At 40.1% G+C, this 15,029-nt stretch overlaps 1 long non-coding RNA gene across 1 annotated transcript in view; it reads left to right on the forward strand.

Annotated features, from left to right (window-relative positions):
* Positions 1–15,029, forward strand: part of LOC148003723 (uncharacterized) — a 68,177-nt gene that overhangs the window by 11,260 nt on the left and 41,888 nt on the right. The window contains exons 4-5 of the long non-coding RNA XR_015629550.1: positions 9,832–9,964; positions 14,624–14,744. This is a non-coding gene — a long non-coding RNA (uncharacterized LOC148003723). The remainder of the gene's footprint in view (positions 1–9,831; positions 9,965–14,623; positions 14,745–15,029) is intronic.

The raw sequence follows: 15,029 nt of genomic DNA on the forward strand, positions 1-15,029 counted from the left end.
TTAGCTTTGGTACTTGGTATCTGTACATAAAATTGTCCATTTTCTCCATAATTTCCAGTTTTATTGATTATAGGCTGTTGTAGTAGGATCTAATAATTTTTTTAATTTCCTCAGTTTCTGTTGTTTTGTCTCCACTTTTATTTTATTTGGATACTGTCTCTGTGCCCTCTGCTCAGTCTGGCTAAGGGTCTATCTATCTCATTGATTTTCTCAAAAAAAAAAAAAAAACCAAAACAAAACAAAAAACAAAAACAAAAAAAAAACAGCTCCTGGCTTTGTTGATTTTTTTGTTATAGTTCTTTTGGTTTCTACTTGGTTGATTTCAGCTCTGAATTTGTGCATTTCCTGCCATGTACTCTTCTTGGGTGTATTTACTTCTTTTTGTTCTAGAGTTTTTAGGTGTGCTATCAAGCTGTTAGTGTATGTTCTCTCCACTTTCTTTTTGGAGGCACTCAGAGCTATGAATTTTCCGCATAGCACTACTTTTATTGTGTCTCATAAGTTTGGGTATAATGTGCCTTCATTTTCATTGAATTCTAAAAGCCTTTAATTTCTTCATTTCTTCCTTGTCCAAGTTATTATTGAGTAGAGCATTGTTAAGCTTCCATGTGTATATGGGCTTTTTGTTGTTTTTGTCATTATTGAAGACCAGCTTTAGTCCATGTTGATCTGATAAAATTATTATTATTATTATTATTATTATTGTTATTATGCATTGTATTACTTCAATCTTCTTTTATCTGTTGAGATCTGTTTTTAGAGACGGTACCATGAGGTGCTGAGAAGAAGGTATTTATTTATTTTTGTTTTTTAGTATCAAATGTTCTATAGATATATATGTTCATAACTTCTTTTAGTTTCATTGCTTCTCTGTTTAGTTTCTGTTTTCATGATCTGTCCATGAATGAGAGTGAAATGTTGAAATCTCCCACTATTATTGTGGATGGTGCAATATATGCCTTGAGCTTTTGTAAAGTTTCTTTTATTAATGTGGGTGTGGGTGTCATTGCATTTTGAGCATAGATGTTCAGAATTGAGAGTTCACCCTGATAGATTTTTCCTTTGATAAGTATGAAGTGTCCTTCCTTATCTTTTTTGATATCTTTTCATTGAAAGTTAGTTTTATTTGACATTAGTATGTCTACTCCAGTTTGTTTATTCAGAACATTTGCTTGGAAAATTTTTTCCCAGCCTTTTAGTTGATGTATTGTCTGTCTTTGTCACTAGGGTGTATTTCATGTATACAGCAAAATGCTGTGTCCTGTTTATGTATCCAGTCTGTTAGTCTATGTCTTTTTATTGGGGAATCAAGTTCATTGATTTTAAGAGATATTAAGGAATAGTGATTGTTTTTCCTGTTATTATTGTTGTTAGAGGTAGAACTATATTATGGCTATCTTCTTTTGGGTTTGTTGAAAGAAGATTACCTTCTTGCTTTTTGTAGGGTGTCATTACCTTTCTTGTGCTGGAGTTTCCCATCTATTATCCTTTGTAGGGCTTGATTTATGGAAAGATAGTGTATACATTTGGTTTGTCATGGAATATCTTGTTTTCTTTCACTATGTTATTTGAGAGTTTTGCTGGGTATAATAGCGTGGGCTGACATTTTTGTTGTATTAGTGTCTGTGTGACTTCTAGCCAGGATCTTCTGATTTTCATAGTTTCTGGTGAGAAGTCTGGTGAAATTCTGAGAGGTCTTTCTTTATATATTACTTGACTTTTTCTCTCACTGCTTTTACTACTCTTTCTTTGTTTTTTGCATCTGGTGTTTTGACTATTATGTGATGGGAGGAATTTCTTTTCTGGTCCAATCTATTTGGATTTCCTTAGGTTTCTTGTATGTTCACAGGCATCTCTTTCTTTAGGTTAGGGAAGTTTCTTTCTATAATTTTGTTGAAGATATTTATTGGACGTTTAAGTTTTATTTTTTCTATGTCTAGGTTTTCTATCTCCAGGGTTGTCTCCTTTTGTGATTTCTTTATTGCTTCTATTTCTATTTTTAAATCCTGGATGGTTTTGTTCAATTCCTTCACCTGTTTGGTTGTGTTTTCCTATAATTTTCCTAGGAATTTTTGTGTTTCCTCTTAAAGAACTCTAATTGTTTACCTGTGTTGTCCTATATTTCTTTAAGGGAGTTGTTTATGTCATTGTTATAGTCCTCTATCATCATCATCATGAGATGTGATTTTAAATCCAAATCTTGCTTTTCCGGTGTGTTGAGGTATTTAGTACTTGATGTGGTGGGAGAACTGGGTTCTGATGATGTCAAATAGTCTTGGTTTCTGATGCTTAGGTTCTTGCTCTTACCTCTTGCCATCTGCTTATCTCTGATGTTAGTTGGCCTTGCTGTGTCTGACTAGAGCTTGTCCCTCCTGTGCACCTGTGAGTTTGTGATCTTAGGAGTAGGAGCAGTCCTCTAGTATCAGGTCTCTTTGGGCAGGTTTTGGTTTCAGAGGACTTTGCACAACTATAGCTCTGGTTGCAGATGGAGACCAGAAGGGTCCTGTCCCAGAATGCTCTGCATTTCCTGTGTCCCGTGTGCTCTTCATGGGTCTCTCTTAGGACAGTTAGTGGACCAAAAGTAGTGTCTCACGTGTGGTCTTGGTGCAGCAAACAAGATGTTGCAGATATGCAGATCTTAGGGTTTTTCCTGAGAGATTATTCCTCTTCCCTCTGCCATGGGAGGATCTGATTTGTCACCTCAATCTGTAGTCTAGCTCCCCAACAGTGGGCAGCTGTAAATGGGAAGTCCAAGGATCTAGTAGTTGCTCAGTCTGACAACGCTAGTTGTTTTAGCTGGTCTTCTCTAGAAGTAGCTTCCAACAGATGTGCCTGATTCTTACATGCCTGTGGGCCATTAGGTCTGATCTTTTTCCTGTCAGGGTTATCTGTTTGCATAATCAATTTTTAAATGAAGAGGTTAGGTGATTTATACAGCTTTCACCTGCTTGCCATAGCTAGGCCAGAGCTCCAACTACCAGGATCTCGAGTCTGTGTTCCTTACCCCAGCTCTGCTGTGCCTTTCTCTTCCTGCTACATTGATCAACTGCTTTCTCCAGTGTTGCAAATATCCAGCCTTACCCCTTTACATGAGATTCATCAACCAGCAATGAAGTCACTATAATGTTTCACCCAATCTCCATGTGGCAGGGAAAGTGTTCAAATAATTCACTTCAGAATATTTGGAAATGTATTCTTCTATAAATGTATTGCTCACTACATTCACTGACCTGTCTGAATCTTACAGCACTCCCTAAGCTCCAAGTACCTGCCACTCTACTCTCCCAGTTTCCACCTAGGCATGTGTTATCCAGAATGAGGTCCCACTAGAATGTGACCTACTAGAATGTTCAAGAATTGACTCTACACAGAATAAGCTTGATAATCTTAGCATTTGTAAATTCTTTGTTAAATGTGATTTTTCCAATGAGCCTTATGAGCAACAGATGAACTTTGATATGTGAACATTTCTAGATTTGGAATATAATAGAGATGAAATAGAAAAATAAACTCCATGCCAGACTTATGACAAGATAAAGCATTTCGATTATTCTCTTGGAAAGAAAAGAATAATCTTTGTCGAAAAATGGAAAAATATAAGGAAAATAACTCTAAAATAAATAAGAATGTACCACTCCACCTCGCACCTAAGTTCTTTATGTTTGTAATGTACAGGAAACCTTGGGGCTACCCATCCTCCCTAGGTCATTTTACCAATCTGAGTAATTTCATCTCTACACCTCAGTATTGTGTTCATTATTTTATGCTGCCTAATAAATTACCAGCACTGTATTGCTTTAAAATATTTATTATGTATAGCACTGCATGATCAGTGAAGGATGTTAAATTTCTGTCAGAATAACTCACCCTCATTGATTGTGCATGAAACCAGGCTTCGGCTTTTTTTTTTTTTTTGGGTTCTTTTTTTTTTTTTTTTTTTTTTTTCCGGAGCTGGGGACCGAACCCAGGGCCTTGCGCTTCCTAGGCAAGCACTCTACCACTGAGCTAAATCCCCAACCCCCCAGGCTTCGGCTTTATTAACTGGCTTGGAAGGAGAGAGAAGAGTAAAACTTCCATTCTTCTAGATGCGCGTATTCCTCCCTGTGGATATGACTTCCAACGACTGTCAGGGACTCCTGTGAACTCCCCCACTTCTGCCACACACTGCACACTCAAAATGCACTATGCTCCTTGAAGAGAAACACTTTACACAAACGATTTGAAACTCACTGGGAAAGCTAGTTACTTCACACTAGGAGGGAGGGAGGGAGGGAGGGAGGGAGGGAGGGAGGGAGGGAGGGAGAGAGAGAGAGAGAGAGAGAGAGAGAGAGAGAGAGAGAGAGAGAGAGAGAATGAGAATGTGTATGTGCCCTGCATGCTCTTGGCGGGTCCCTCTTTTTACAGTTATTGGAGCAAGAAAGTAGTGTCTCACCTGTAGGCTTACGAGTGAGAGCACTCCTGGTAGACCAGCTCTCTCTGGGCGTGATTTGGGTCTGGAGGGCTGTAGGACACCCTTAGCTCTGGGCACAGATAAATACTGGAATTACTGTGTTCAAGGTTGCTCCGCAGTTCCTATGCCCTTGAGCTCCTGCCAGGTTCCTGTTTGGACAGTTAGTGGAGCAAAAGTGGGATCTCTCCTGTGGGCTCTTGTTATCTTTTTGAATCCCTTATAACTGCAATTTCTGACTATACGACCCCTTCAATATTCCCTTCTCTTTCTGATATTTCTTCTTAAATAAATTAGTGCAAAAGAAGCTTCACATTTAGTCCAGTACTCTGGTTCCTTTTGGTTAAGCTTCCTGTTCCCTCCCCCATGTCCGATCACCTTTATACAAAGCTTGTCTTTACTTTTCTATTTTTGTTCAAGCATCACTTTCGATTGGCCAGCAACCTTGGCTAGTTGATTCACATTGAAATTCACTATAACAAGTTTCCTTTTGTTTGTTTGTTTTTGTATTCTCTGCCATCTATCTTTGAAATCTACACAGACATTGAAAACTCATTTTCAGGGTGTTTGTGAGTAAAGCAGGTTAATTGAACTAACTGTGGGGTTTTCATTTTCCGATTTTCATGTTAAGCACCTGTATTTGTATCTGTGGAATAACAGAATGTATTCACTGGTGAAGGTTTAATTGTGCCTGACACACAGGATTGGTAACAAGACTGCAGATCTTCAGGGAAATTGTTCAATAAGAGCATCCTCCGAGCTACCAAATTTGTAGCATTGGAATCAACTTGCTATTATGGGACACTATTGAATGTATTTTAAGTGGTAACTGTTCATTTAAACAAAATATTTTACTGCTTCATTCACCAGCATTTAGGACTCCTCCTCCTATCCCTTGGCTGACCTTTCTACACTGTGTTTTAAAGATCCCTAGACACCCAGGCTGAGGAGTTCTCATGCTAAAGCTGACCTGTTAGCTTCCTTGAGGTGGCCATTGCTTGTATGAACTTTCAGTTGACCCATCTTTTTTTCTTACTCTAAGCAGCAGGTCAGAAGTAAATCCTTGTGGGCAGCACAATGACTTGGTGATGAGAGTGGGTTCATTTGACTTAGAAGTTCTGTGTCTCTTCAGTTAGACCTGGCTAGTTTAGATTCTGAACAGGCTTCAGTTTTCCACAAGCATATTGCACCAGTGACAGGCAAGTGTCCTTTTTCAGAATCACCTGGGGTGCTTATTAAACATTTAAATCCCCAGACCGATTGTGGGAATTCAGACCAACTGAATCTGAAAATGGAACCAGGGTGCAGAACGTTCTTCAGAACAGCTCTCTCGGATAATTTTCATGAATTCAAAAATTTTCATATATGACTTTAATTGCCAGCTTTCCTTCCTTCTTTCCTTCCTTCCTTCTTCCCTTCTTTCCTTCCTTCCTTCCTTTCTTCCTTCCTTCCTTCCTTCCTTCTTTCCTTCCTTCCTTCTTCCCTTCTTTCCTTCCTTCCTTCCTTTCTTCCTTCCTTCCTTCTTTCCTTCCTTCCTTCTTCCCTTCTTTCCTTTCTTCCTTCCTTCTTTCCTTCCTTCCTTCCTTCTTCCCTTCTTTCCTTCCTTCCTTCTTTCCTTCCTTCCTTCTTCCCTTATTTCCTTCCTTCCTTCCTTCCTTCTTCCCTTCTTTCCTTCTTTCCTTCCTTCCTTCCTTCTTTCCTTCCTTCCTTCTTCCCTTCTTTCCTTCTTCCCTTCTTCCCTTCTTTCCTTCCTTCCTTCCTTCTTTCCTTCCTTCCTTCCTTCTTCCCTTCCTTCCTTCCTTCTTCCCTTCCTTCCTTCCTTCTTCCCTTCTTCCCTTCCTTCCTTCCTTCTTCCCTTCTTCCCTTCCTTCCTTCCTTCTTCCCTTCTTCCCTTCCTTCCTTCCTTCTTCCCTTCTTCCCTTCCTTCCTTCCTTCTTCCCTTCTTTCCTTCCTTCCTTCCTTCTTTCCTTCCTTCCTTCTTCCCTTCTTTCCTTCCTTCCTTCCTTCTTTCCTTCCTTCCTTCTTCCCTTCTTTCCTTCCTTCTTCCCTTTTTTCCTTCCTTCCTTCCTTCTTCCCTTCTTTCCTTCCTTCTTCCCTTCCTTCCTTCTTCCCTTCTTTCCTTCCTTCCTTCCTTCTTTCCTTCCTTCCTTCCTTCTTCCCTTCTTTCCTTCCTTCCTTCTTCCCTTCTTTCCTTCCTTCCTTCTTCCCTTCTTTCCTTCCTTCCTTCTTTCCTTCCTTCTTCCCTTCTTTCCTTCCTTCCTTCCTTCTTCCCTTCTTCCCTTCTTTCCTTCCTTCCTTCCTTCCTCCCTTCCTTCTTTCCTTCCTTCCTTCCTTCTTTCCTTCCTTCCTTCCTTCTTCCCTTCTTTCCTTCCTTCCTTCCTTCCTTCCTTCCTTCCTTCCTTCTTCCCTCCCTTCCTTCCTTCCTTCCTTCCTTCCTTCCTTCCTTCCTTCCTATCTTCCTTTCATCCCTTTGTTCTTTCTTTCCAGTGTTGAGTACAGCACTCATTGCCTCATAAATCCCCTGACAACGGAACTGAACTCTCAGAGTTTTTTAATTTTATAATTTCACATCCTTCTGAGGAATTATCAAATGTTAAGTACAGGATAAGAACTGCATAGTCTTTAGCATAACTTCAGGAAGCTGCTGAACACGTTTAAACAAATGTGGGCTTCTCATTTGTGTTTCATAATCCCTGAGTTAAAAAGCATCGAGTCCCGCCAAGGCATGTTTAAAACTTCTTCACTCCTGTAACTGGTCTTTTTCTTCAGTTCTTTAGTATGAATGCTACTAGGATGTCATAACTTCTTCTCTGGCAGCCATGCACTATGTGTACACATTCTCGTTATAAAAGGATGAGACTCTTATTAAAGGGAAAGTTGCATTTTCTCTTCAATGTCAGAAAATACCCCTGGTAGCCTTTTTCATGAGTGGAAAGTCTATGAAACATGTATGTTGCATGGACAGAGTATGGCAACAGTCAATAATCTCAAGTAAAAGCAAGGTATCTACATGATACATTTATAACTCAGTTCAACTTTCGGGTCATAAGTAGTCATCAAAATAAAGGGAAGGTCCTAACTGCCATAAGTCATTCTCAAATGTGACTTAGTAGGGATGCAAAAGACCTGGGTGCACACCAGGTCTGTAGTATGGACCATATTAGTGTGTTATCAGATCTAGGTTCTTCTCATTGACTAATGAGCCCTGATTACTTGGTAGGATACCATGACACTGGTTGTTAAGAAAAATCAGAGGCAAAGATATCAAGGCAGGGAGTCCATTAAGAAAAGCACAGTGGCTGGGCTGGTGGTTTGCTGTTTCCTTTGAACACTGTGTTTTTCACTATGTGATATTACCCTCCTCTACCTACCCTTCAGCTGGTTGTTCAACAAGAGGAGAGCTAGCTTAAGCTTAATCGGTTCGATTTCTTTGAAGACTGTGTCATTTGAGAACAAGAGACCACAGAAAGGAAACTGGTGGCCCTCGTTTGATTTCTCTTTTTCTTTTTTTTAAACATCATCTGTCATTTTTATTATTAAATAAAATATTTATCCTTTTGAGATAAAAGTAAGCTAGAGTCTTCTTTTATAATTGAAAAATTCAGATGTAAAAAACTCTCCTAGTGGCAAAATACTTCATTTTATCCTAGCATAATTATGTTTTTCCCATATTAATAGAGCATTTCTTGAGCTATTATCAGGATTTATTTATCATGATCAAAAACAGCTGAATTAACCACATATGAAATCAGTCTTATATATTTCCCTAAGACTGGTATTTCAGTATGTGCTACATATTATCATAAACACCTCATTTGATTTCTGGTAGACATTCAACCACTTCTTGCTCTTGACTAACTTTCTTTCATAACTTTTTCCATTAACATCATTCCTAAAGAATTGAAATTCAAGGAATTTACCCTTGTACAATGGCAAGATCTGCGTAAAAGATTTCTTTATATCCTTTGTAAAAGTGATATAGGAGTCAGATAGCTGCATGGTCCAGCCGCTGCTTTGCTATAGGACAGGATGAGAGTCAGAGTGTGTCCGGAACAAAGTAGGTGTTCATTATTTCCATGCTGCAGCTTCCTTATAAGACTCAAAGAGCTCAGAACCCACCCAGAGGATTCATCCTTAAGACTCTATTACTCTATAATGGACGTCAGAGTCCAGTTCTATGTAAGTTCTCTGTTGTTATTTAGTATATTATTCTAAAACCTATTTGGTGAAACAATGAATATTGATTAAGTCATAATTTTTATGGGTCAAGAGTCTTCAGATTACTTACTTGGGAGGTTCCAGCTTAATGTTTGTCCCAGGTGATGGTCAATGTATTGGCCGGGACTGCCGTTATCTAAGAGTCGACGGGAGAAGGATCTACTTTCAAACTAACTGTGTGACTATTGAGAGGTCTCAGTTCTTGCATCACGAACTATTTCATGTCACTGGCTTGTGACTTTTCTCAGCAGAACTGATGCACGGCCACAATTTTTAAAGCCAGTCTTGACATGTTTCATTCATCTGAAATCATTGTGTGTACCAACAGTCAGAGGCAGGCTGACACAGAGCGTTAGTAGTAGGAAGGTGGGACCATGAAGCTTCTTATGCTCCCCGCCACAACCTTAGATTCCTTCTCTTTTTGTTGTAGGTGAAACTTGAATTATTTTGTTATCTAAAACTATGCAAATCCTTTTAATATGATGGAACCACTGTAGCCTAGGAAAGAGTTTGAGTTTCATGGTGGTTATGAAGTTATGAAGTTAGAACTGATTAGCCTGGGCATGCAGGAGAGTTGTATTGAGTTTAAAAAAAAAATGAGTTTCTACGCTGGCCCTCGTGTTTATGCAGCGTGCAAGTTGTAATTTCATATCGTAATTTCCACATCTGCGAACACATCTGGTGGAGTAGATGGCACACACAGGGTGGAGTGATTGGTAGGATTAATAAAGGGGATGCTTTCCGAGGGAAAGGCAATGTGAAAGAGATAGACCAGCGGCTGACGTGGAGAAGATTTACCATATCAAGAGACAAGGGAGACCAGTAAAATATCTGTCATTGGTCAAATGTTTGACAGGGCACAGCCAACCTGCCATGACAGGGCAGGGCTAGAGGAATGTCCGTGCTTGGTTTTTATCTCTTAGCACTATACTGGAGGTGAAATATACATTAGAGGAGCCTACTTAAGAGCAGTCCAGAGCAGTCAACCTCCAAAACCACAGGGAGGCCTCGGGGCAGGGTATGGATTGCAGGGAGTGGCTTTGAGGGCAATGGGGAAGTTTTTCAGCAGAGCAAGCACGTATAGCTGCTAACAGCAGTCACATGCACAGCAAACAGGTGTGCAATTAATGTTAAGTAGTATAATGATTATCATCCCCTGCCAATAGGTCTACGAATGCTGATTAACTACATTAGAATGTTAGTGTGGAGAAGACCACAAAGAAGCCTCATTTTCCTACCTACGGAGTTTGAATGTGAGGATCTCTGCACTGGGAGCGTGCGTAGCATCATTTACCTCAGGTAAGCTAAGAGAAAAATATCATACAATACAAAACTCTACCTACTACATTAATGGGTCCTCTTCCCCCCTCTTCCGTTTCTCATTGGTACAGAATGGTAGAAGGCTTCTTGCATTCTATTTTCTAGCATCTCCTCATCTCAGACGCCAGCTCCCTCCGGAGAGCCAGCCTTGCTAGGCACGGCATGTGTCGGGAGCAAAGCTCTGCCATCCAACTATCCTCCCACCCAGCTGTCTGCCTCTATGAGTTCCAACAGCCACGAGAGATGCTCCTCCTACGTAATTCAGCACGCAGCATTTAGAGGGTTCCTGAGCGTCAGGTTGGGAAACCAGTAACAGATGGAGTGATGTGTATCATGGAGAGGTAGCAAGGAGAGGTGGACAGTGAGGCAGGGAGCCAAACGGGCAATCTGGGTGATGGAGGTGCAGAAAGCGGGGTGGCAGCTCCTCTGTCAGATGTGGAGATTCCTAGGAAGCTGTGGTTTTCACATATGCTCTCTCCCTTTTCCCTACTTCTCTTTCCTGTGACCAGTGTCCAAATGGAGCGAACCTCAGCTGCTCGTGTTTCTTACGAAGTGGCAGGTCTCCTCTGCCCCACTATTCCAAGCATCTCTCCAAGGCTGACTTTCAACAACTCTATTATCCTTTGAGGAAGAAGCCAGTGTAGCACAGATGGTATTTTAAATGTATTTGTTTCTGTGTCAACTGCTCTGTTCTGAACATAAACATCAATTCAGTGCCTTCACTGTTGTAAGTGATAAGCAGCAACAGCATCGCTTGCTTCTGAGTTAAACGACAGCAACAAAATGAAAAATCACCATTAAAAGGCTATATTTGCATATTTTATGCTGTCAAAGAACACGGCACTAATGTAGCATAAGGAGAATTCTTAAACAGAAACAATACTGTTTTCAAAATCTAAGGAAGATTTTCTTTAATGCTGAAATTTCACTTATACAAAGAAACAGGGAACGTTCATTTCACTGGCAAAATAATAAAAGCACTTTCGGGTGACATTTTTAATAGCATATTAATCTGAAATTGTAATTTTGAGGAGTAATTTCATTTACATAAACACCAAATGCATTCTAAATGCTTGGTATTATCATAATGACTGGAAATTAAATTAATAATGATAGGGAAGTTAAAAATCTGATATAACCTTCTTGAAATTTTTTTATTTACTCCTATTGAGCACAGGCACTGGACTTCATTTGTTGTTTTAGCTTTGCAGTTTTTCAATTTGGGGAGTTTAATTTGACTTTCAAGAGGCGTTTATAGAGATGTGAGCCAACCAAGCATTTTAACATCTGCAAGGCCTGATGGGTCAATGACATACACACATTCGTGCACGCGTCCATGCATGCGCGCACGCACCCACACACAAAATCCATAATGTTATTTTGTTTCTTTTCAATCTAAATTATATCTAAGCTATTGTATAAAATCAAGACACCCACAAGGCAGGGAGATACTGAAGAAGTATACAGGTACTACAACTGGTTCTGGAGACAGGACTCCTTAGAGTGGGCTCTTCATTTCATTCTTTTCTCCTCTTTCAACAGCACAACATGATGGTCAGCAAGTCTCATCCTGCTGAAGATGTCAGGCCCTTTAATGAGACACGAGACCTTTGTCAGTTTGTCTTTGTCTTTGTCCCTATCATACAAGGCTTTGATCTCTTTGTTTCCTAGACTAGATTATGACTAGAAAGCCATAAGGATGTGTCACTAATTCTGAAACACTGGGCAAAACAAGGCAAATTATGCTCTACACAGAACTCTTTTTCCCTACCAGAATGCTCTACTGACACGATTTCAGCACATCTGAAATCCATAGTGTCTCAGGGTCTCCCACTGCTTGGACAAGACTTCTGAAATGGCCCACAGAACAACCATTTTACCAAGATGCTGCTCATCTTGGTAAAGATGTATACTTCTTCAGTATCTCCCTGCCTTGTGGGTGTCTTGATTTTATACAATAGCTTAGATATAATTTAGATTGAAAAGAAACAAAGTAACATTATGGATTTTGTGTGTGGATGCGTGTGCGCATGCATGGACGCATGCACGCACATGTGTATGTCATTGACTCATCAGCATCTCTTATTCATTTCCTTAAGTTTCCTTTTACCCAAGCTTCAAAACATTAACTGGAAAAAATAAGATGGATTTCCACAACTTATTAAAATTATTTATTCTGAGATTTTAATGTAACTGGAAAATCACAGTGTATTCCACAGCAACAGAGTGAACCAGCCACTAATAGACCAAGTTGCTTGGTGTTAGAGATCTTACAGTTTGTTTGTATAACCATGTCTACCCAGAAATTGAAAGTGCATGGCTTGCTTCCTGCTAGGGTCCCAAGTACTCAATGTGGAAGGTCATAGAGTTGGGAAATCCCTTTATAGTTAGCTAAGGGTGTCCTCGCACTGAATTTGTTGTTCTTAATATAGTTTAGTTCTCATAGCCTCTTTCTGGAGTAGTTCATTGGACTCAAGACAGATTTGAATGGGCTCAATAGAGACAGCAGATACAGCACAATTAAACACCGCTGGCACGTCTACTCTGCTTTCTTTAAACCAAGCAAGAAAAAATTAATGAAATTTTAATAGTAAATAGACAAACATATAATAACAGTATCTGCCGTTAAAACCTGTTTAGTCTCCTCTAGCGTTTTATAGGGCTGTCCCCCCAACCCCCGCCCCTTACATATGATCTGACTGATTTGCCAAGCCATTTCTTTTTATCTGAAAATTTAAAGCGCTGCACTATAGTATGATAAAATGACTTTGCAAATAGCTTTTCCTCAGCTCCCCTCTCAGCTCCTCCACCTGGCCTGAAAATCGTGGAAGGTGAAGTCCAATGCTACCTGTTGTCTTGGAGTTGTGCTTGCCACAGCTGAGGGAATTTATTCAGAAAACAGTTCTTTCATTTGTAGCTGCCCCCACGGAAAGGGTCATTTTACAGTTTTTACCTTGGTAGTTTTGAAAATCCTGATCTTTGGTGGCTAAGGTATTTTTATCATATCCTTTCAAATGGATGTTTATTGACAGAACCGGAACCTCAGACTCGAGCCTGGGGTACCCCTGCTCCCTCCTTGCTGCCAAACTCCATGTATGCTTCAGTTTTAGCCTATACCTCAGTCCACCTTTTGCCATTTTCTGCTCTCTGATTCCTAGAGCCAGTTAAAAAGCTGTTCTTTCTTTTTAGAAAAGAAAAAACCCCAAAGCAAGAAATACTGATGGAAAATAAGGCATATTTATTCTCATCATGACTTCTCAAAAGCTTTACGTCTGACACTTGCCACACTGCTTCCCGCATGAGCTCTACTGTGCTGTCCTTTTTTCTTTCTTTGGCAACTGGTGTTTCACAAAGCCCCGTTTCTTCACCCTGTCTGTAATGGGTGCTGGAGGGATGGAATGAGAGACAAGGAAAGATAACAGTTTTGTAAATGTGTCTTGTGGTTCAAGTGCCTTTCAGAAGCAGCAGATCATTTTTTAATCTGACGTCTCCTAATTAAACTGATTGGGAGATAAAATGCATCCAACAAGTGTCAGAATTATAGAAGTTAAAAGGCCTGGGGAGTTGAGAAAGCCATTTGAGCTCCTAAACCTTCAGGAGACTGACTGAATGTCCTTGAATGCTCTCCAAGCAGGGAGTTCCAGACCTCAGCTGGGGGCCTGCTGTCATGTTGTAATCACTATAATTTATAGCACGCCAGCTCCTTACCCTTTGCCCCACCAGGGAGCCACCTGGAAGCTAGTCAGCTTGATGCAAGATCAGAATAAAGAAAAAGGAAAGGAAAAAGAATGCTTAACCCCTTAAAGACTCTCTACACTCAGTGTGCACTTTAAGGGCATCTTTCTGAGGACTAACTTTCAAAATGAAAACATCTTCAGTTTCTGATGCTGAGCACTATTGGAGGGTGGTTATCATATGTATAGAACAATTTCTCTAGCATCTTTGGTAGAAGGTCAAGAATGACTTTGGTTTCCTTCCTTCTTCCTTCCTTCCTTCCTTCCTTCCTTCCTTCCTTCCTTCCTTCCTTCCTTCCATCCTTCCTCCCTTCCTCCCTCCCTCCCTCCCTTCCTCCCTTCCTCCCTTCCTCCCTCCCTTCCTCCCTTCCTCCCTTCCTTCCTCCCTTCCTTCCTTCCTCCCTCCCTTCCTCCCTTCCTCCCTTCCTCCCTTCCTCCCTTCCTTCTTTCCTTCCTCCCTTCCTTCCTTCCATCCTTTTTTTACTTACTCACTCATGCATTCATCAAACACTAATTGGAGTCCTACCAACTAGGTTATAACAAGACAGACTTCTAGATCTTAGGAAGGTGAACACTTCTTTAAGTAAAGTTGGAAAGAGACAGGAAAAAGGTAAATATGAATGTGAACAAGATCATGCCTGGGACATTATCACTTTGGATGTGCAAAATTGTCTTCTTCAACTCTGGCTCTCGGCACCTGTACTTAAGCTAGAAAGAGTTCATAATGCTAAGATTATTCAGATTTGGGTTATGAGCAGGAGGTGAGAAAAGAAAGGTACAAACCAAAGATCCCGTAGCAGTGTATGTTAGATAGGCTATCTCTCAGGATAGTTTCCATAGCAAGACATGAAAATCGTCAGAGCAACAGCAGCGCCACTCAGGTAAGCCCTTACTTGCTTTACAGGTAGCTATGAGGGACACCCTCGTCTTCATAGGCAAGGAAAACGACACAGTGGAACAAAATATATTTTTAGCTTGATCTGGATTCAAATGTTGACATCGCCTTCTCCTAGATCTGACACTGGGTAAGTTGTTTGTTAATTTCCAATGATATTATCATGAAACTGATAGTTATAAGATAAATCAAAGACTCCCTTTAAAAAATAAGTGAAAGAATCTTCATAGAGAGACCCAAATGATTCCTGTCTCTTAAAAAGATGAGCAGGAATAAATGCTTGTGGTTCTTTAGTTTTTCTCTATTCACAAATTGCAATTTTTTGTGTATAATACACTATTGTAATCCATAAGCTGTGGTAACAATTTCTTAAAATTCTCCAGGATGACTAGTAAGACCAAGCCAGAGACTTGTC

Source organism: Rattus norvegicus, chromosome 9 (assembly GCF_021556685.1).
Source record: "Rattus norvegicus strain SHRSP/BbbUtx chromosome 9, alternate assembly SHRSP_T2T, whole genome shotgun sequence".
In the NCBI taxonomy this organism is placed as follows: domain Eukaryota; kingdom Metazoa; phylum Chordata; class Mammalia; order Rodentia; family Muridae; genus Rattus; species Rattus norvegicus.